Raw genomic sequence first — 15,997 nt, 5'->3', positions numbered from 1 at the left:
CCCTCCTGACTCGCAGGTCTACCACCGCCATCTTCTTTCTTGATCCCTGTTGACTTGCAGATGCACTCCAATCCTCTTTCTTGATCGCTCTTCCTCGTAGGTTCACCACCTTCCTCTTCCTTCTTGCTTTCGCCTTTGCGAGCTGCTCCACCCGAACAGAGATGCACAGAAAACAAAAATATACCCACCCCAGGCCCGTACAGTCACACGAGGGGGCGAGTCCGGTCGCTGACCCATCCCCACACCCCACCACAAGGCCACCTTGCCTTGGCCCCGGCCCCCCGCACAGGCCTTCCCACCAACCCAGCCCCTCCGTAGCAGCACAGTTTCCCAGCATGCACCCCACAAAGACTTTCTTTGCCAGTCACCCCTGGCACTTACAGCAACACACCACACCAGCATCAAGAGCCCTGGGAGTGGAGAGCTGGCCAGGCCCTCACCCCGGCAGGATCCTCTTCCCCCTCCTTTACCTGCTGGCAGACAGACACCTCCCAAGGGATGACCACCCTGCTCCCTTAACTGCTCCCAAGTCCAAGAGCCCAGCCCCTGCTCACCACCCCCACCTCCCAAAACACAGCCAACAGCCCCTGCTCCCATTTTACCACTTTACCCCCGAGCACGGTTTCTAGGGGTGGGAGGGGGACGCACTAATCACAGATCGTTCCCTGTGCTTAAGGATACATTCTCCTTCTCGCTGGCTCAGGCTGCCCATCTTCCTCCTCACTCTTGACTCGTAGCTCCATCACCTGTCTCCTCTTTTGTCCCCTCCTGACTCACAGGTCCACCACTGTCATCTTCTTTCTTGACTCTGCTTGACTCACAGGTGCGCTCCAATCCTCTTTCGTGATCGCTCTTCTGTGTCAGTACACGGAAGACCGGGCACATGAGAAACTGCAAGAGTCAACAGCATGAGAACAAGCATTAGTGGAAAAATACAAGAACAAAGGACTGTATGCTATGTGATACATCAAGGACAGAGGAGTTGATACAGGATTGATGCATCAAGGACAGAGGGACAGCTTGTGATAGACAAAAAAGGTGTTTATGGCAGTGACTTTGGTGGGAACACAAAACACATCACTTACGTAATGACTAACTTAGCTAATCAACAAATGCTTGAGCAAGTATCATAGCGAGTATAAACGCAAGCCTGAATTTGTAATAAACATCTCTCATTGCACCTTAAAAGAGAGTCCGTACCGCATTCGCTACAAATGGCGCCCTGGAACAGGGACTTTCAGCGTGCCTATAAAGGCAGTAGCCGCTCTGGTAGCGAAGCCCAATCGAACCAGGAAACAGGACCGGGAACCAGGACAGTGCGCGCCCACCACCAACGAAAGGTGAGCGATTGGGAACCATGGGAGGGAAGTTATCCCTTAAGCAAAGACAAACCCTGGATGTCCTTCAACATGCGCTACAAACGCAAAATCAGGAGGTATCAGGGGTCTGATTGGTGAGTTTATTACAATGGATTGCTAATCATGTGCTAGACTTTCCTACAACTGGTACATTTCAGTTGGAGACATGGCACAAAGATGAATGAGAATTATATGAACAGGTAACGACTGGAGATAAAGCTGCTTGCAAAATATTCATCTACTTGGGGAAAAATTATGACTACTAAGATACAGGATACAGGACTGATACATCAGGGACAGAGGGACAGCTTACTATAGAAAAAAATGCGTATATGGCAGTTACATCGCTCATGTAATGTCTAACTTAGCTAAAGAGCAAATGCTTGAGCAAGCATCATAGCGAGTATAAATGCAAACCTGAGTTTGTAATAAATGTCTCTCATGGCACCTTACCGTGAGTCCACGCCAGATTCGCTACACTCTTCCTCATAGGTTCACCACCTTCCTCTCCTTCCTTGCTTTTCCTTTGCACGCTGCTCCACCTGAAGAGAAACACACAGAGGACTGAGCTACACCAGCCCAAGGGCACTACAATCAGACAGGGGCTGAGTCCGGGGGCTGACACCTCCCCACACCCCACAACGAGCCCACCTTGCCTTGGCCCCGGCCCCTCGCACATGCCTTAGAGATATCATAGCTCAGTACAAATCCCCACAGTCCTCACCTGCTGTTTGGTGCTTGCGGAGGGTCACACTCCCTGTGCCCCAGGGCACTGGCCCTACACGGCCAAGCTCGGCAGCGGGACTGTCTGGAGCTGCCGCTGGCTGGTTCTCCAGCTTTAGGGTCACCCGCAGAAGCCCGCTCTCCTCAGCTCTGCACACCCATCCAGTTGCGCCGCCCAGGCAAAGTCAGCTTCACCCTCTGCTCTACACCTCACCTGCAAACAACCAACTCTTCAACTGACAACTGTCCAAAACCCACCGACAAACTCTCCACACCTCAGCCTTTCGTTTGCAACTGCTGCCTCTAGTGCATCTCACAGACAAGCCTTCAAAATCCCCTCATCCTGCAATAACACTCCAGCACTGATCACCTGCGGGAACAACTACCACAATACCATGCAAACACCAACCAGTTCTGGCACGGAAATATCACTTTCTCCTCAAGATTCCACCCTACACCAACTGCTGACAAACACACGCTGTCCTCACCAAAGCCAAACGCTGCAACAACCAGCGACAACTCAAATTTGCGTGGGCGGTGCAAAATTGCAGGGGTGAGCTAACGCAGAGCTGGGCTTGAAAGCTGCAGAGTGTGCACCCTGTGGTATAACGTGGCGAGCTACTGCCATTCTGCCTTCTCCCTGGGAGAAGCGCGTGAGCAGAGGCTGCTTCAAGGCACGATGGGAACGGTTTGGTTCTCCGGGTCTCTCAGGGCGAGAGCGATAAATGTGATCTGTGGCGTGGCGCAGGAACTTCCCGTACACTTGCTCCTCCATTCGGTCTCGGGTGCTGCAAGAGAGGGAGCGAGAGATTCAGGGCAAGATTGACAACCTCGGCGTCCCCGTCCCAGCCACGGGTCACCCAAACCTGCAGACATCCCGGGAGGCCCCCTAAGATTTACACTCCCCTATGCCCCACCCTTGAAGCCTGGACATCGCCAGAACCATAGAGCAAGTATTTCTTGAGGAGGCACCCAAAGGCTCCGTGTTCTCTTTCAGGCAGATGCTAGCGCAAGATTGCAAATCATCTCACAGCTACCAGGAAGGTAAAAAATAACGTCTTGAAATGGGAAAGGAACAGGTATTGTTTCTCTTCATCACCTCCCTCATTGCCACGTTATCAAGGTCTCCCGCAATGTTCCACAGGAAACTTGAAGCTTGGAATTCCTCGTCTTCTGAACCTGGGCAAGAAAGGAAGAAAAGCATGAGACTGATCATAAAGAGGGTGGCTGCTCGTAACATGGAAAGAGCAGTAACAAGGTAAAAAGATATCACTTTTCCTTAGAGAGCTCTCAAAGCTGCCTGTTAAGGACAAGAAAAACAAACTTGTGACGGACCATTACTTAAAATCCAAGGCCCAGGAAGCGATCTAATGTACATTGAAACGCGGGCCACGAGACAGTGGAAGTGCCACGAGCTGAGACTGAAGGGACAGAGGATGAATTTCCAAAGAAGTTTAGGTTTCGATGTCAAAACGGAAAATTCTACGTCATTAAAATATAATGCAAAAGTCAGTGTAAAATCAAGTAAGGCAACGACTCCAAATGAACTCCCAGGCGCTTCAGTCACTCAGGAGATCAAAAATGCGGATCATTTCTCACCTGCCCGCCTCCCAAACCCCAGCCTATGTCCCCTGCTTCCAGCTTACCTGAGCCCAGATTAAAGGAGGATTTCAGAGGCCATGCCAAGTTCTGCTGCTCCTCGTTCGGGTTGCCAGTCTTCCTCCTCGCTCTGGAATTGCAGGTCAACCGCCTTCCTGTTCTTCTTTGATTGACGCTGAGCTGCCGCGTTACCCGCTGCCGTCTGAGCGGATCTCGGGGAGCCTCTGGAACCGCCAGAGCGCTCCCCCCACCAACATTCTCTTGCCTTGTTTTCGGGGTTCCTCTTCACCAGCTGAGGCGCCCTCCCACCCCCCGCCGCCCTCTTACCTTTTTCTAGAGGTCTCTTGAGCCACCAGCAAGCTCCCCCGCACCTTCCCTCAGTGATCTTGGCCCGCCAGAGGCCTGCCCCTCGTCAGCCTCCTCCCCTTTTCCTGGGTGCTGCTTGAATCACTGGTGGGCTCCCCTCCACCATCCTCTCGTCCTTTGTAGGGGAGTCTCGTGACTCACCAGAGCGCTCTCCGCCGTTGCCTTGCTGGGGTTATTGACACCGCTTGACTTGCCAGAGCGCTCCCCCTCGCAGTTCTCTTGTAGGATTTCTTGGGACCTTTTGAACCATTGGAACAACGGGAATGCTCCCCCCCACTGTGACCTTGCCTTTCTTCAGTGCGATCTTGACGTGCTGGAGCACTTCCCCGCGCCGTCCTCTTGCCTTTTACTGGGGAGTCTCTTGAATATCCACAGCACTCCCCCCTGCCATCCTTTACCAGATTTTTTGACACTTCTTGACATCTCGGAGTGCTCTCACTCGCCCTTGTCTTGCCTATTTTCAGGGCGCTCCTGTCCCGCTGGATGCTCCTCCCTGCTGTCCTATTGCCAGATTGAGAATTCTCGACCTGTCCCAGCGCTACCCCACCGTCCTTCTGCCTTCTACCTGGGAAGTCACTTGAAGAACTGGAGCACTCCCCCCTGCTGTCCTCTTGCCTTTCTTCACTGAGATTTTGGCCTGCCAGAGCACTCCTCCCTGTTGTCCTCTTACTGGATTTCTTGGGACCTCTTGACCCACTGGGTTTCTCCTCCTGCTGTCCTTTTGCCTTTCTTTAGTACAATCTCAGCCTGCTGGAGCGCTCCCCCTCGCCGTCCTCCTGCTGGATTTCTTGGAACCTCTTGACCCCTTAGGGCGTTCCCCCTGCCACCCTCTTGTGGTTTTTGGGGGAGTCTTGTGATCAACCAGGCCGTTTCCCCCTACCATCCTCTTCCCCTTTTTTTCCTGGGTGCTTCTTGATCCACCAGAGTGCTCTCAAAGCTGCCTGTTACCATCCTCTAACCATTCTCTTGCCTTTTTTGGTGGAGTCTTGTGACTCACCGGAGCGTTCTCCACCATTGTCTGGCTGGATTTGTTGACATCGCTTGACCTGCCGGAGCGCTCCCCCTCACAGTTCTCTTCCTGGATATCTTGGGACATTTTGAACCACTGGGGGGCTCCCACCCGCCATCCTCTTACCGCATTTATTGAGACGTCCTGATCTGCCAGAGCGTTCCCCCTCGCCGTCCTTTTGCTGGATTTCTTGGGATGCCTTAAACAACTGTGGGGCTCCCACCCACCATCCTCTAACTGCATTTATCGAGATTTCCTGATCTGCTGGAGCGCTCCCCCTTGCCGTCCTCTTGCTGGATTTCTTGGGATCTCTTGGACCACTGGGGGGGCTCCCACCCGCCATCCTCTTACCGCATTTATTGAGACTTCCTGATCTGCTGGATTGCTCTCCCCCTGGCCTTCCTCTTGCACTTTTTTGGGGGAGTCTTCTTCACACATCCGAGCGCTCTCCCTCACCCTTGTCTTGCCTCTAGTCAGGGCGCTCTTCTCCCGCTGGAACGCTCCTCCCCGCCATCCTATTGCCAGACTGAGAATTCTTGACCTGCCGCAGTCCTGCCCCGCCATGCTCCTGCCTTCTGCCTGGGAAGTCACTTGAAGAACTGGAGCGCTCTCCCCCGCTGTCCTCTTGCCTTTCCTCAGTGGGATTTTGGCCTGCTAAAGAGCTCCTCCCTGTCGTCCTCTTGCTGGATTTCTTGGGACTTCTTGACCCATTAGGGCGTTCCCCCTGCCACCCTCTTGTGGTTTTTGGGGGAGTCTTGTGACCAACCAGGCCGTTTCCCCCCACCATCCTCTTCCCCTTTTCCTGGGTGCTTCTTGATCCACCAGAGTGCTCCCCTGCACCATTCTTTTGCCTTTTTTGGGAGAGTCTTGTGACTCGCCGGAGAGTTCTCCACCATTGTCTTGCTGGATTTCTTGACATCGCTTGACCTGCCGGAGCGCTCCCCCTCGCAGTTCTCTTGCTGGATTTCTTGGGACGTCTTAAACAACTGAGGGGCTCACACCCACCATCCTCTAACTGCATTTATCGAGATTTCCTGATCTGCCGGAGCGCTCGCCCCTGCTGTCCTCTTGCTGGGTTTCTTGGGACCTCTTGACCCACACGAGCTCTCCTCCCCACCGTCTTCTTGCCGGACTTATTGAGACTTCTTGACCCGCCAGAGTGTTCCCCCTCATCATCCTCCTGCCTTTTTCTGGGGATTCTCTTCAACAACTGAAGAGCTCCCCCGCACTGTCCTCTTCCCTTTTTTCTGGGTGATTCGTGAATCACCGGTGAGCTTCTCCTTACCACCCTCTTGGGCTTTTTTCAGAGCAACCTTGACCCATCAGAGCACCCCCTCACCGTCCTCTTGCCAGATGTACTGAGGGTTCTTCATCTGCCACAGCGCTCCCCCACGCCGTCCTCTTGCTGGATTTCCTGGAACCTTGTGAACCACCGGGGGGCTCCCACCCACCATCCTTTTACTGCATTTATTGAGACGTCCTGATCTGCCAGAGCGCTCCCCCTTGCCGTCCTCTTGCTGGATTTCTTGGGATCTCTTGGACCACTGTGGGGGCTCCCACCCGCCATCCTCTTACCGCATTTATCGAGACTTCCTGATCTGCTGGAGCGCTCCCCCTCGCCGTCCTCTTGCTGGATTTCTTGGGTCCTCTTGACCCATTAGGGCGTTCCCCCTGCCACCCTCTTGTGTTTTCTGGGGGAGTCTTGTGACCAACCAGAGTGCTCCCCCCCACCATCTTCTTCCCCTTTTCCTGGGTGCTTCTTGATCCACCAGAGTGCTCCCCTGCACCATTCTCTTGCCTTTTTTTGGGGGAATCTTGTGACTCACCGGAGCGTTTTCCACCATTGTCTTGCTGGATTTCTTCACACCGCTTGACCTGTTGGAGCGCTCTCCCTCACAGTTCTCTTGCTGGATATCTTGGGACCTCTTGAACCACTGGGGAGCTCCCACCTGCCACCTTCTTACCGCATTTATTGAGACTTCCTGATCTGCTGGATTGCTCTCCCCACCGGCCTTCCTCTTGCACTTTTTGGGGGAGTCTTCTTGACACGTCCGAGTGCTCTCCCTCACCCTCGTCTTGCCTCTAGTCAGGGCGCTCTTCTCCCGCTGGAACGCTCCTCCCCGCCATCCTATTGCCAGACTGAGAATTCTTGACCTGCCGCAGTCCTGCCCCACCATGCTCCTGCCTTCTGCCTGGGAAGTCACTTGAAGAACTGGAGCGCTCTCCCCCGCTGTCCTCTTGCCTTTCCTCAGTGGGATTTTGGCCTGCTAAAGAGCTCCTCCCTGTCGTCCTCTTGCTGGATTTCTCGGTACCTCTTGACCCACTGGGTCTCTCCTCCTGCCGTCCTTTTGCCTTTCCTTAGTACATTCTTGGTCTGCTGGAGTGCTCCCCCCCACCATCCTCTTGCTGGATTTCTCGGGACCCCTTGTCCCATATAGGACATTCCCCCCCACCACCATCCTGGTGTGTTTTTTAGGAGAGTCTTGTGATCGACCAGAGCGCTCCCCCCTTGACATCCTCTTCCCCTTTTTCTGGGTGACTTTTGAACCACTGGTGAACTCTCCCCCTTCATCCTCTTGCCACATATATTGAGACTTGTTGATCCGCCAGAGCGCTTCCCCCACTGTCCTCTTGCCAGATTTACTGATACCTCTTGTCCTGTCAGAGCGCTCCCTCTCGCAGTCCTCTTTGTTCAGTTTGTAGGGTAGGAGGGGGGATCTCTGATTACAGAAAGGTCCCTTTGTTCTAGGAGACATTCCCTTGCTCCATGCTTCAGGTTGCCCATCTTCCCTCTCATTTTCAATATGCACGTCCATCACCTTCCTCCTCTTCTTTCTTGATCCCTCGACTCCCGCATGAACTCAAATCCTCTTTCTTGATCACTCTTTCTCGTAAGTTCACAACCTTACTTTCCTTTCTTGCTTTCGCCTTTGTGAGCTGCTCCACCCAAACCGAAATGCCCTGAAGACAGAAATACACCCACCCCAAGCCCGTACAGTCACATAGGGGGTGAGTCCGCTCGCTGACGCATCCCCACATCCCACAGCAAGCCCACCTTGCCTTGGCCCCGGCCCCCCGCACAGGCCTTCCCACCAACCCAGCCCCTCCGTAGCAGCACAGTTTCCCAGCATGCACCCCACAAAGACTTTCTTTGCCAGTCACCCCTGGCACTTACAGCAACACACCACATCAGCATCAAGAGCCCTGGGAGTGGAGAGCTGGCCAGGCCCTCACCCCGGCAGGATCCTCTTCCCCCTCCTTTAGCTGATGGCAGACAGACAAGACACCTCCCAAGAGGTGTCCAGCCCTCTCTCTCAACCACTCATGAGTACAAAAGCCCAGCCTCTACTCACCCACCCCGCCTCCCAAAACCCCACCAGCAGCCCCTGGTCCCAGCTGAACAGCAGCCAGTGCTGAAGACCTGGCTCGTGTTGTCGGACACAACCTTCCCATGGATGTCTGGGCCCCTGAGCAGTTTCCAGGGGTGGGAGGGCGCAGTCCTGATTACAGGGAGGTCCCTGTCCCAAGGGGGACATTTTCTTCCTCCTCACTCCTGACTCGCAGCTCCATCACCTTCCTCCTCTTCTTTCTTGATCCCTCCTGACTCGCAGGTCTACCACCGTCATCTTCTTTCTTGATCCCTGTTGACTTGCAGATGCACTCCAATCCTCTTTCTTGATCGCTCTTCCTCGTAGGTTCACCACCTTCCTCTTCTTTCTTGCTTTCACCTTTGCGAGCTGCTCCACCCGAACAGAGATGCACAGAAAACAAAAATATACCCACCCCAGGCCCGTACAGTCACACGAGGGGGCGAGTCCGGTCGCTGACGCATCCCCACACCCCACCACAAGGCCACCTTGCCTTGGCCCCGGCCCCCCGCACAGGCCTTCCCACCAACCCAGCCCCTCCGTAGCAGCACAGTTTCCCAGCATGCACCCCACAAAGACTTTCTTTGCCAGTCACCCCTGGCACTTACAGCAACACACCACACCAGCATCAAGAGCCCTGGGAGTGGAGAGCTGGCCAGGCCCTCACCCCGGCAGGATCCTCTTCCCCCTCCTTTACCTGCTGGCAGACAGACACCTCCCAAGGGATGACCACCCTGCTCCCTTAACTGCTCCCAAGTCCAAGAGCCCAGCCCCTGCTCACCACCCCCACCTCCCAAAACACAGCCAACAGCCCCTGCTCCCATTTTACCACTTTACCCCCGAGCACGGTTTCTAGGGGTGGGAGGGGGACGCACTAATCACAGATCGTTCCCTGTGCTTAAGGATACATTCTCCTTCTCGCTGGCTCAGGCTGCCCATCTTCCTCCTCACTCTTGACTCGTAGCTCCATCACCTGTCTCCTCTTTTGTCCCCTCCTGACTCACAGGTCCACCACTGTCATCTTCTTTCTTGACTCTGCTTGACTCACAGGTGCGCTCCAATCCTCTTTCGTGATCGCTCTTCTGTGTCAGTACACGGAAGACCGGGCACATGAGAAACTGCAAGAGTCAACAGCATGAGAACAAGCATTAGTGGAAAAATACAAGAACAAAGGACTGTATGCTATGTGATACATCAAGGACAGAGGAGTTGATACAGGATTGATGCATCAAGGACAGAGGAACAGCTTGTGATAGACAAAAAAGGTGTTTATGGCAGTGACTTTGGTGGGAACACAAAACACATCACTTACGTAATGACTAACTTAGCTAATCAACAAATGCTTGAGCAAGTATCATAGCGAGTATAAACGCAAGCCTGAATTTGTAATAAACATCTCTCATTGCACCTTAAAAGAGAGTCCGTACTGCATTCGCTACAAATGGCGCCCTGGAACAGGGACTTTCAGCGTGCCTATAAAGGCAGTAGCCGCTCTGGTAGCGAAGCCCAATCGAACCAGGAAACAGGACCGGGAACCAGGACAGTGCGCGCCCACCACCAACGAAAGGTGAGCGATTGGGAACCATGGGAGGGAAGTTATCCCTTAAGCAAAGACAAACCCTGGATGTCCTTCAACATGCGCTACAAACGCAAAATCAGGAGGTATCAGGGGTCTGATTGGTGAGTTTATTACAATGGATTGCTAATCATGTGCTAGACTTTCCTACAACTGGTACATTTCAGTTGGAGACATGGCACAAAGATGAATGAGAATTATATGAACAGGTAACGACTGGAGATAAAGCTGCTTGCAAAATATTCATCTACTTGGGGAAAAATTATGACTACTAAGATACAGGATACAGGACTGATACATCAGGGACAGAGGGACAGCTTACTATAGAAAAAAATGCGTATATGGCAGTTACATCGCTCATGTAATGTCTAACTTAGCTAAAGAGCAAATGCTTGAGCAAGCATCATAGCGAGTATAAATGCAAACCTGAGTTTGTAATAAATGTCTCTCATGGCACCTTACCGTGAGTCCACGCCAGATTCGCTACACTCTTCCTCATAGGTTCACCACCTTCCTCTCCTTCCTTGCTTTTCCTTTGCACGCTGCTCCACCTGAAGAGAAACACACAGAGGACTGAGCTACACCAGCCCAAGGGCACTACAATCAGACAGGGGCTGAGTCCGGGGGCTGACACCTCCCCACACCCCACAACGAGCCCACCTTGCCTTGGCCCCGGCCCCTCGCACATGCCTTAGAGATATCATAGCTCAGTACAAATCCCCACAGTCCTCACCTGCTGTTTGGTGCTTGCGGAGGGTCACACTCCCTGTGCCCCAGGGCACTGGCCCTACACGGCCAAGCTCGGCAGCGGGACTGTCTGGAGCTGCCGCTGGCTGGTTCTCCAGCTTTAGGGTCACCCGCAGAAGCCCGCTCTCCTCAGCTCTGCACACCCATCCAGTTGCGCCGCCCAGGCAAAGTCAGCTTCACCCTCTGCTCTACACCTCACCTGCAAACAACCAACTCTTCAACTGACAACTGTCCAAAACCCACCGACAAACTCTCCACACCTCAGCCTTTCGTTTGCAACTGCTGCCTCTAGTGCATCTCACAGACAAGCCTTCAAAATCCCCTCATCCTGCAATAACACTCCAGCACTGATCACCTGCGGGAACAACTACCACAATACCATGCAAACACCAACCAGTTCTGGCACGGAAATATCACTTTCTCCTCAAGATTCCACCCTACACCAACTGCTGACAAACACACGCTGTCCTCACCAAAGCCAAACGCTGCAACAACCAGCGACAACTCAAATTTGCGTGGGCGGTGCAAAATTGCAGGGGTGAGCTAACGCAGAGCTGGGCTTGAAAGCTGCAGAGTGTGCACCCTGTGGTATAACGTGGCGAGCTACTGCCATTCTGCCTTCTCCCTGGGAGAAGCGCGTGAGCAGAGGCTGCTTCAAGGCACGATGGGAACGGTTTGGTTCTCCGGGTCTCTCAGGGCGAGAGCGATAAATGTGATCTGTGTCGTGGCGCAGGAACTTCCCGTACACTTGCTCCTCCATTCGGTCTCGGGTGCTGCAAGAGAGGGAGCGAGAGATTCAGGGCAAGATTGACAACCTCGGCGTCCCCGTCCCAGCCACGGGTCACCCAAACCTGCAGACATCCCGGGAGGCCCCCTAAGATTTACACTCCCCTATGCCCCACCCTTGAAGCCTGGACATCGCCAGAACCATAGAGCAAGTATTTCTTGAGGAGGCACCCAAAGGCTCCGTGTTCTCTTTCAGGCAGATGCTAGCGCAAGATTGCAAATCATCTCACAGCTACCAGGAAGGTAAAAAATAACGTCTTGAAATGGGAAAGGAACAGGTATTGTTTCTCTTCATCACCTCCCTCATTGCCACGTTATCAAGGTCTCCCGCAATGTTCCACAGGAAACTTGAAGCTTGGAATTCCTCGTCTTCTGAACCTGGGCAAGAAAGGAAGAAAAGCATGAGACTGATCATAAAGAGGGTGGCTGCTCGTAACATGGAAAGAGCAGTAACAAGGTAAAAAGATATCACTTTTCCTTAGAGAGCTCTCAAAGCTGCCTGTTAAGGACAAGAAAAACAAACTTGTGACGGACCATTACTTAAAATCCAAGGCCCAGGAAGCGATCTAATGTACATTGAAACGCGGGCCACGAGACAGTGGAAGCGCCACGAGCTGAGACTGAAGGGACAGAGGATGAATTTCCAAAGAAGTTTAGGTTTCGATGTCAAAGCGGAAAATTCTACGTCATTAAAATATAATGCAAAAGTCAGTGTAAAATCAAGTAAGGCAACGACTCCAAATGAACTCCCAGGCGCTTCAGTCACTCAGGAGATCAAAAACGCGGATCATTTCTCACCTGCCCACCTCCCAAACCCCAGCCTATGTCCCCTGCTTCCAGCTTACCTGAGCCCAGATTAAAGGAGGATTTCAGAGGCCATGCCAAGTTCTGCTGCTCCTCGTTCGGGTTGCCAGTCTTCCTCCTCGCTCTGGAATTGCAGGTCAACCGCCTTCCTGTTCTTCTTTGATTGATGCTGAGCTGCCGCGTTACCCGCTGCCGTCTGAGCGGATCTCGGGGAGCCTCTGGAACCGCCAGAGCGCTCCCCCCACCAACATTCTCTTGCCTTGTTTTCGGGGTTCCTCTTCACCAGCTGAGGCGCCCTCCCACCCCCCGCCGCCCTCTTACCTTTTTCTAGAGGTCTCTTGAGCCACCAGCAAGCTCCCCCGCACCTTCCTTCAGCGATCTTGGCCCGCCAGAGGCCTGCCCCTCGTCAGCCTCCTCCCCTTTTCCTGGGTGCTGCTTGAACCACTGGTGGGCTCCCCTCCACCATCCTCTCGTCCTTTGTAGGGGAGTCTCGTGACTCACCAGAGCGCTCTCCGCCGTTGCCTTGCTGGGGTTATTGACACCGCTTGACTTGCCAGAGCGCTCCCCCTCGCAGTTCTCTTGTTGGATTTCTTGGGACCTTTTGAACCATTGGAACAACGGGAATGCTCCCCCCCACTGTGACCTTGCCTTTCTTCAGTGCGATCTTGACGTGCTGGAGCACTTCCCCGCGCCGTCCTCTTGCCTTTTACTGGGGAGTCTCTTGAATATCCACAGCACTCCCCCCTGCCATCCTTTACCAGATTTTTTGACACTTCTTGACATCTCGGAGTGCTCTCACTCGCCCTTGTCTTGCCTATTTTCAGGGCGCTCCTGTCCCGCTGGATGCTCCTCCCTGCTGTCCTATTGCCAGATTGAGAATTCTCGACCTGTCCCAGCGCTACCCCACCGTCCTTCTGCCTTCTACCTGGGAAGTCACTTGAAGAACTGGAGCACTCCCCCCTGCTGTCCTCTTGCCTTTCTTCACTGAGATTTTGGCCTGCCAGAGCACTCCTCCCTGTTGTCCTCTTACTGGATTTCTTGGGACCTCTTGACCCACTGGGTTTCTCCTCCTGCTGTCCTTTTGCCTTTCTTTAGTACAATCTCAGCCTGCTGGAGCGCTCCCCCTCGCCGTCCTCCTGCTGGATTTCTTGGAACCTCTTGACCCCTTAGGGCGTTCCCCCTGCCACCCTCTTGTGGTTTTTGGGGGAGTCTTGTGATCAACCAGGCCGTTTCCCCCCACCATCCTCTTCCCCTTTTTTTCCTGGGTGCTTCTTGATCCACCAGAGTGCTCTCAAAGCTGCCTGTTACCATCCTCTAACCATTCTCTTGCCTTTTTTGGTGGAGTCTTGTGACTCACCGGAGCGTTCTCCACCATTGTCTTGCTGGATTTGTTGACATCGCTTGACCTGCCGGAGCGCTCCCCCTCACAGTTCTCTTCCTGGATATCTTGGGACATTTTGAACCACTGGGGGGCTCCCACCCACCATCCTCTTACCGCATTTATTGAGACGTCCTGATCTGCCAGAGCGTTCCCCCTCGCCGTCCTTTTGCTGGATTTCTTGGGATGCCTTAAACAACTGTGGGGCTCCCACCCACCATCCTCTAACCGCATTTATCGAGATTTCCTGATCTGCTGGAGCGCTCCCCCTTGCCGTCCTCTTGCTGGATTTCTTGGGATCTCTTGGACCACTGGGGGGGCTCCCACCCGCCATCCTCTTACCGCATTTATTGAGACTTCCTGATCTGCTGGATTGCTCTCCCCCTGGCCTTCCTCTTGCACTTTTTTGGGGGAGTCTTCTTCACACATCCGAGCGCTCTCCCTCACCCTTGTCTTGCCTCTAGTCAGGGCGCTCTTCTCCCGCTGGAACGCTCCTCCCCGCCATCCTATTGCCAGACTGAGAATTCTTGACCTGCCGCAGTCCTGCCCCGCCATGCTCCTGCCTTCTGCCTGGGAAGTCACTTGAAGAACTGGAGCGCTCTCCCCCGCTGTCCTCTTGCCTTTCCTCAGTGGGATTTTGGCCTGCTAAAGAGCTCCTCCCTGTCGTCCTCTTGCTGGATTTCTTGGGACTTCTTGACCCATTAGGGCGTTCCCCCTGCCACCCTCTTGTGGTTTTTGGGGGAGTCTTGTGACCAACCAGGCCGTTTCCCCCCACCATCCTCTTCCCCTTTTCCTGGGTGCTTCTTGATCCACCAGAGTGCTCCCCTGCACCATTCTTTTGCCTTTTTTGGGAGAGTCTTGTGACTCGCCGGAGAGTTCTCCACCATTGTCTTGCTGGATTTCTTGACATCGCTTGACCTGCCGGAGCGCTCCCCCTCGCAGTTCTCTTGCTGGATTTCTTGGGACGTCTTAAACAACTGAGGGGCTCACACCCACCATCCTCTAACTGCATTTATCGAGATTTCCTGATCTGCCGGAGCGCTCGCCCCTGCTGTCCTCTTGCTGGGTTTCTTGGGACCTCTTGACCCACACGAGCTCTCCTCCCCACCGTCTTCTTGCCGGACTTATTGAGACTTCTTGACCCGCCAGAGTGTTCCCCCTCATCATCCTCCTGCCTTTTTCTGGGGATTCTCTTCAACAACTGAAGAGCTCCCCCGCACTGTCCTCTTCCCTTTTTTCTGGGTGATTCGTGAATCACCGGTGAGCTTCTCCTTACCACCCTCTTGGGCTTTTTTCAGAGCAACCTTGACCCATCAGAGCACCCCCTCACCGTCCTCTTGCCAGATGTACTGAGGGTTCTTCATCTGCCACAGCGCTCCCCCACGCCGTCCTCTTGCTGGATTTCCTGGAACCTTGTGAACCACCGGGGGGCTCCCACCCACCATCCTTTTACTGCATTTATTGAGACGTCCTGATCTGCCAGAGCGCTCCCCCTTGCCGTCCTCTTGCTGGATTTCTTGGGATCTCTTGGACCACTGGGGGGGCTCCCACCCGCCATCCTCTTACCGCATTTATCGAGACTTCCTGATCTGCTGGAGCGCTCCCCCTCGCCGTCCTCTTGCTGGATTTCTTGGGTCCTCTTGACCCATTAGGGCGTTCCCCCTGCCACCCTCTTGTGTTTTCTGGGGGAGTCTTGTGACCAACCAGAGTGCTCCCCCCCACCATCTTCTTCCCCTTTTCCTGGGTGCTTCTTGATCCACCAGAGTGCTCCCCTGCACCATTCTCTTGCCTTTTTTTGGGGGAATCTTGTGACTCACCGGAGCGTTTTCCACCATTGTCTTGCTGGATTTCTTGACACCGCTTGACCTGTTGGAGCGCTCTCCCTCACAGTTCTCTTGCTGGATATCTTGGGACCTCTTGAACCACTGGGGAGCTCCCACCTGCCACCTTCTTACCGCATTTATTGAGACTTCCTGATCTGCTGGATTGCTCTCCCCACCGGCCTTCCTCTTGCACTTTTTGGGGGAGTCTTCTTGACACGTCCGAGTGCTCTCCCTCACCCTCGTCTTGCCTCTAGTCAGGGTGCTCTTCTCCCGCTGGAACGCTCCTCCCCGCCATCCTATTGCCAGACTGAGAATTCTTGACCTGCCGCAGTCCTGCCCCACCATGCTCCTGCCTTCTGCCTGGGAAGTCACTTGAAGAACTGGAGCGCTCTCCCCCGCTGTCCTCTTGCCTTTCCTCAGTGGGATTTTGGCCTGCTAAAGAGCTCCTCCCTGTCGTCCT

This window comes from Patagioenas fasciata, chromosome 6 (genome assembly GCF_037038585.1).
Source record: "Patagioenas fasciata isolate bPatFas1 chromosome 6, bPatFas1.hap1, whole genome shotgun sequence".
NCBI lineage: Eukaryota > Metazoa > Chordata > Aves > Columbiformes > Columbidae > Patagioenas > Patagioenas fasciata.
This window is presented reverse-complemented; position numbering follows the sequence as displayed.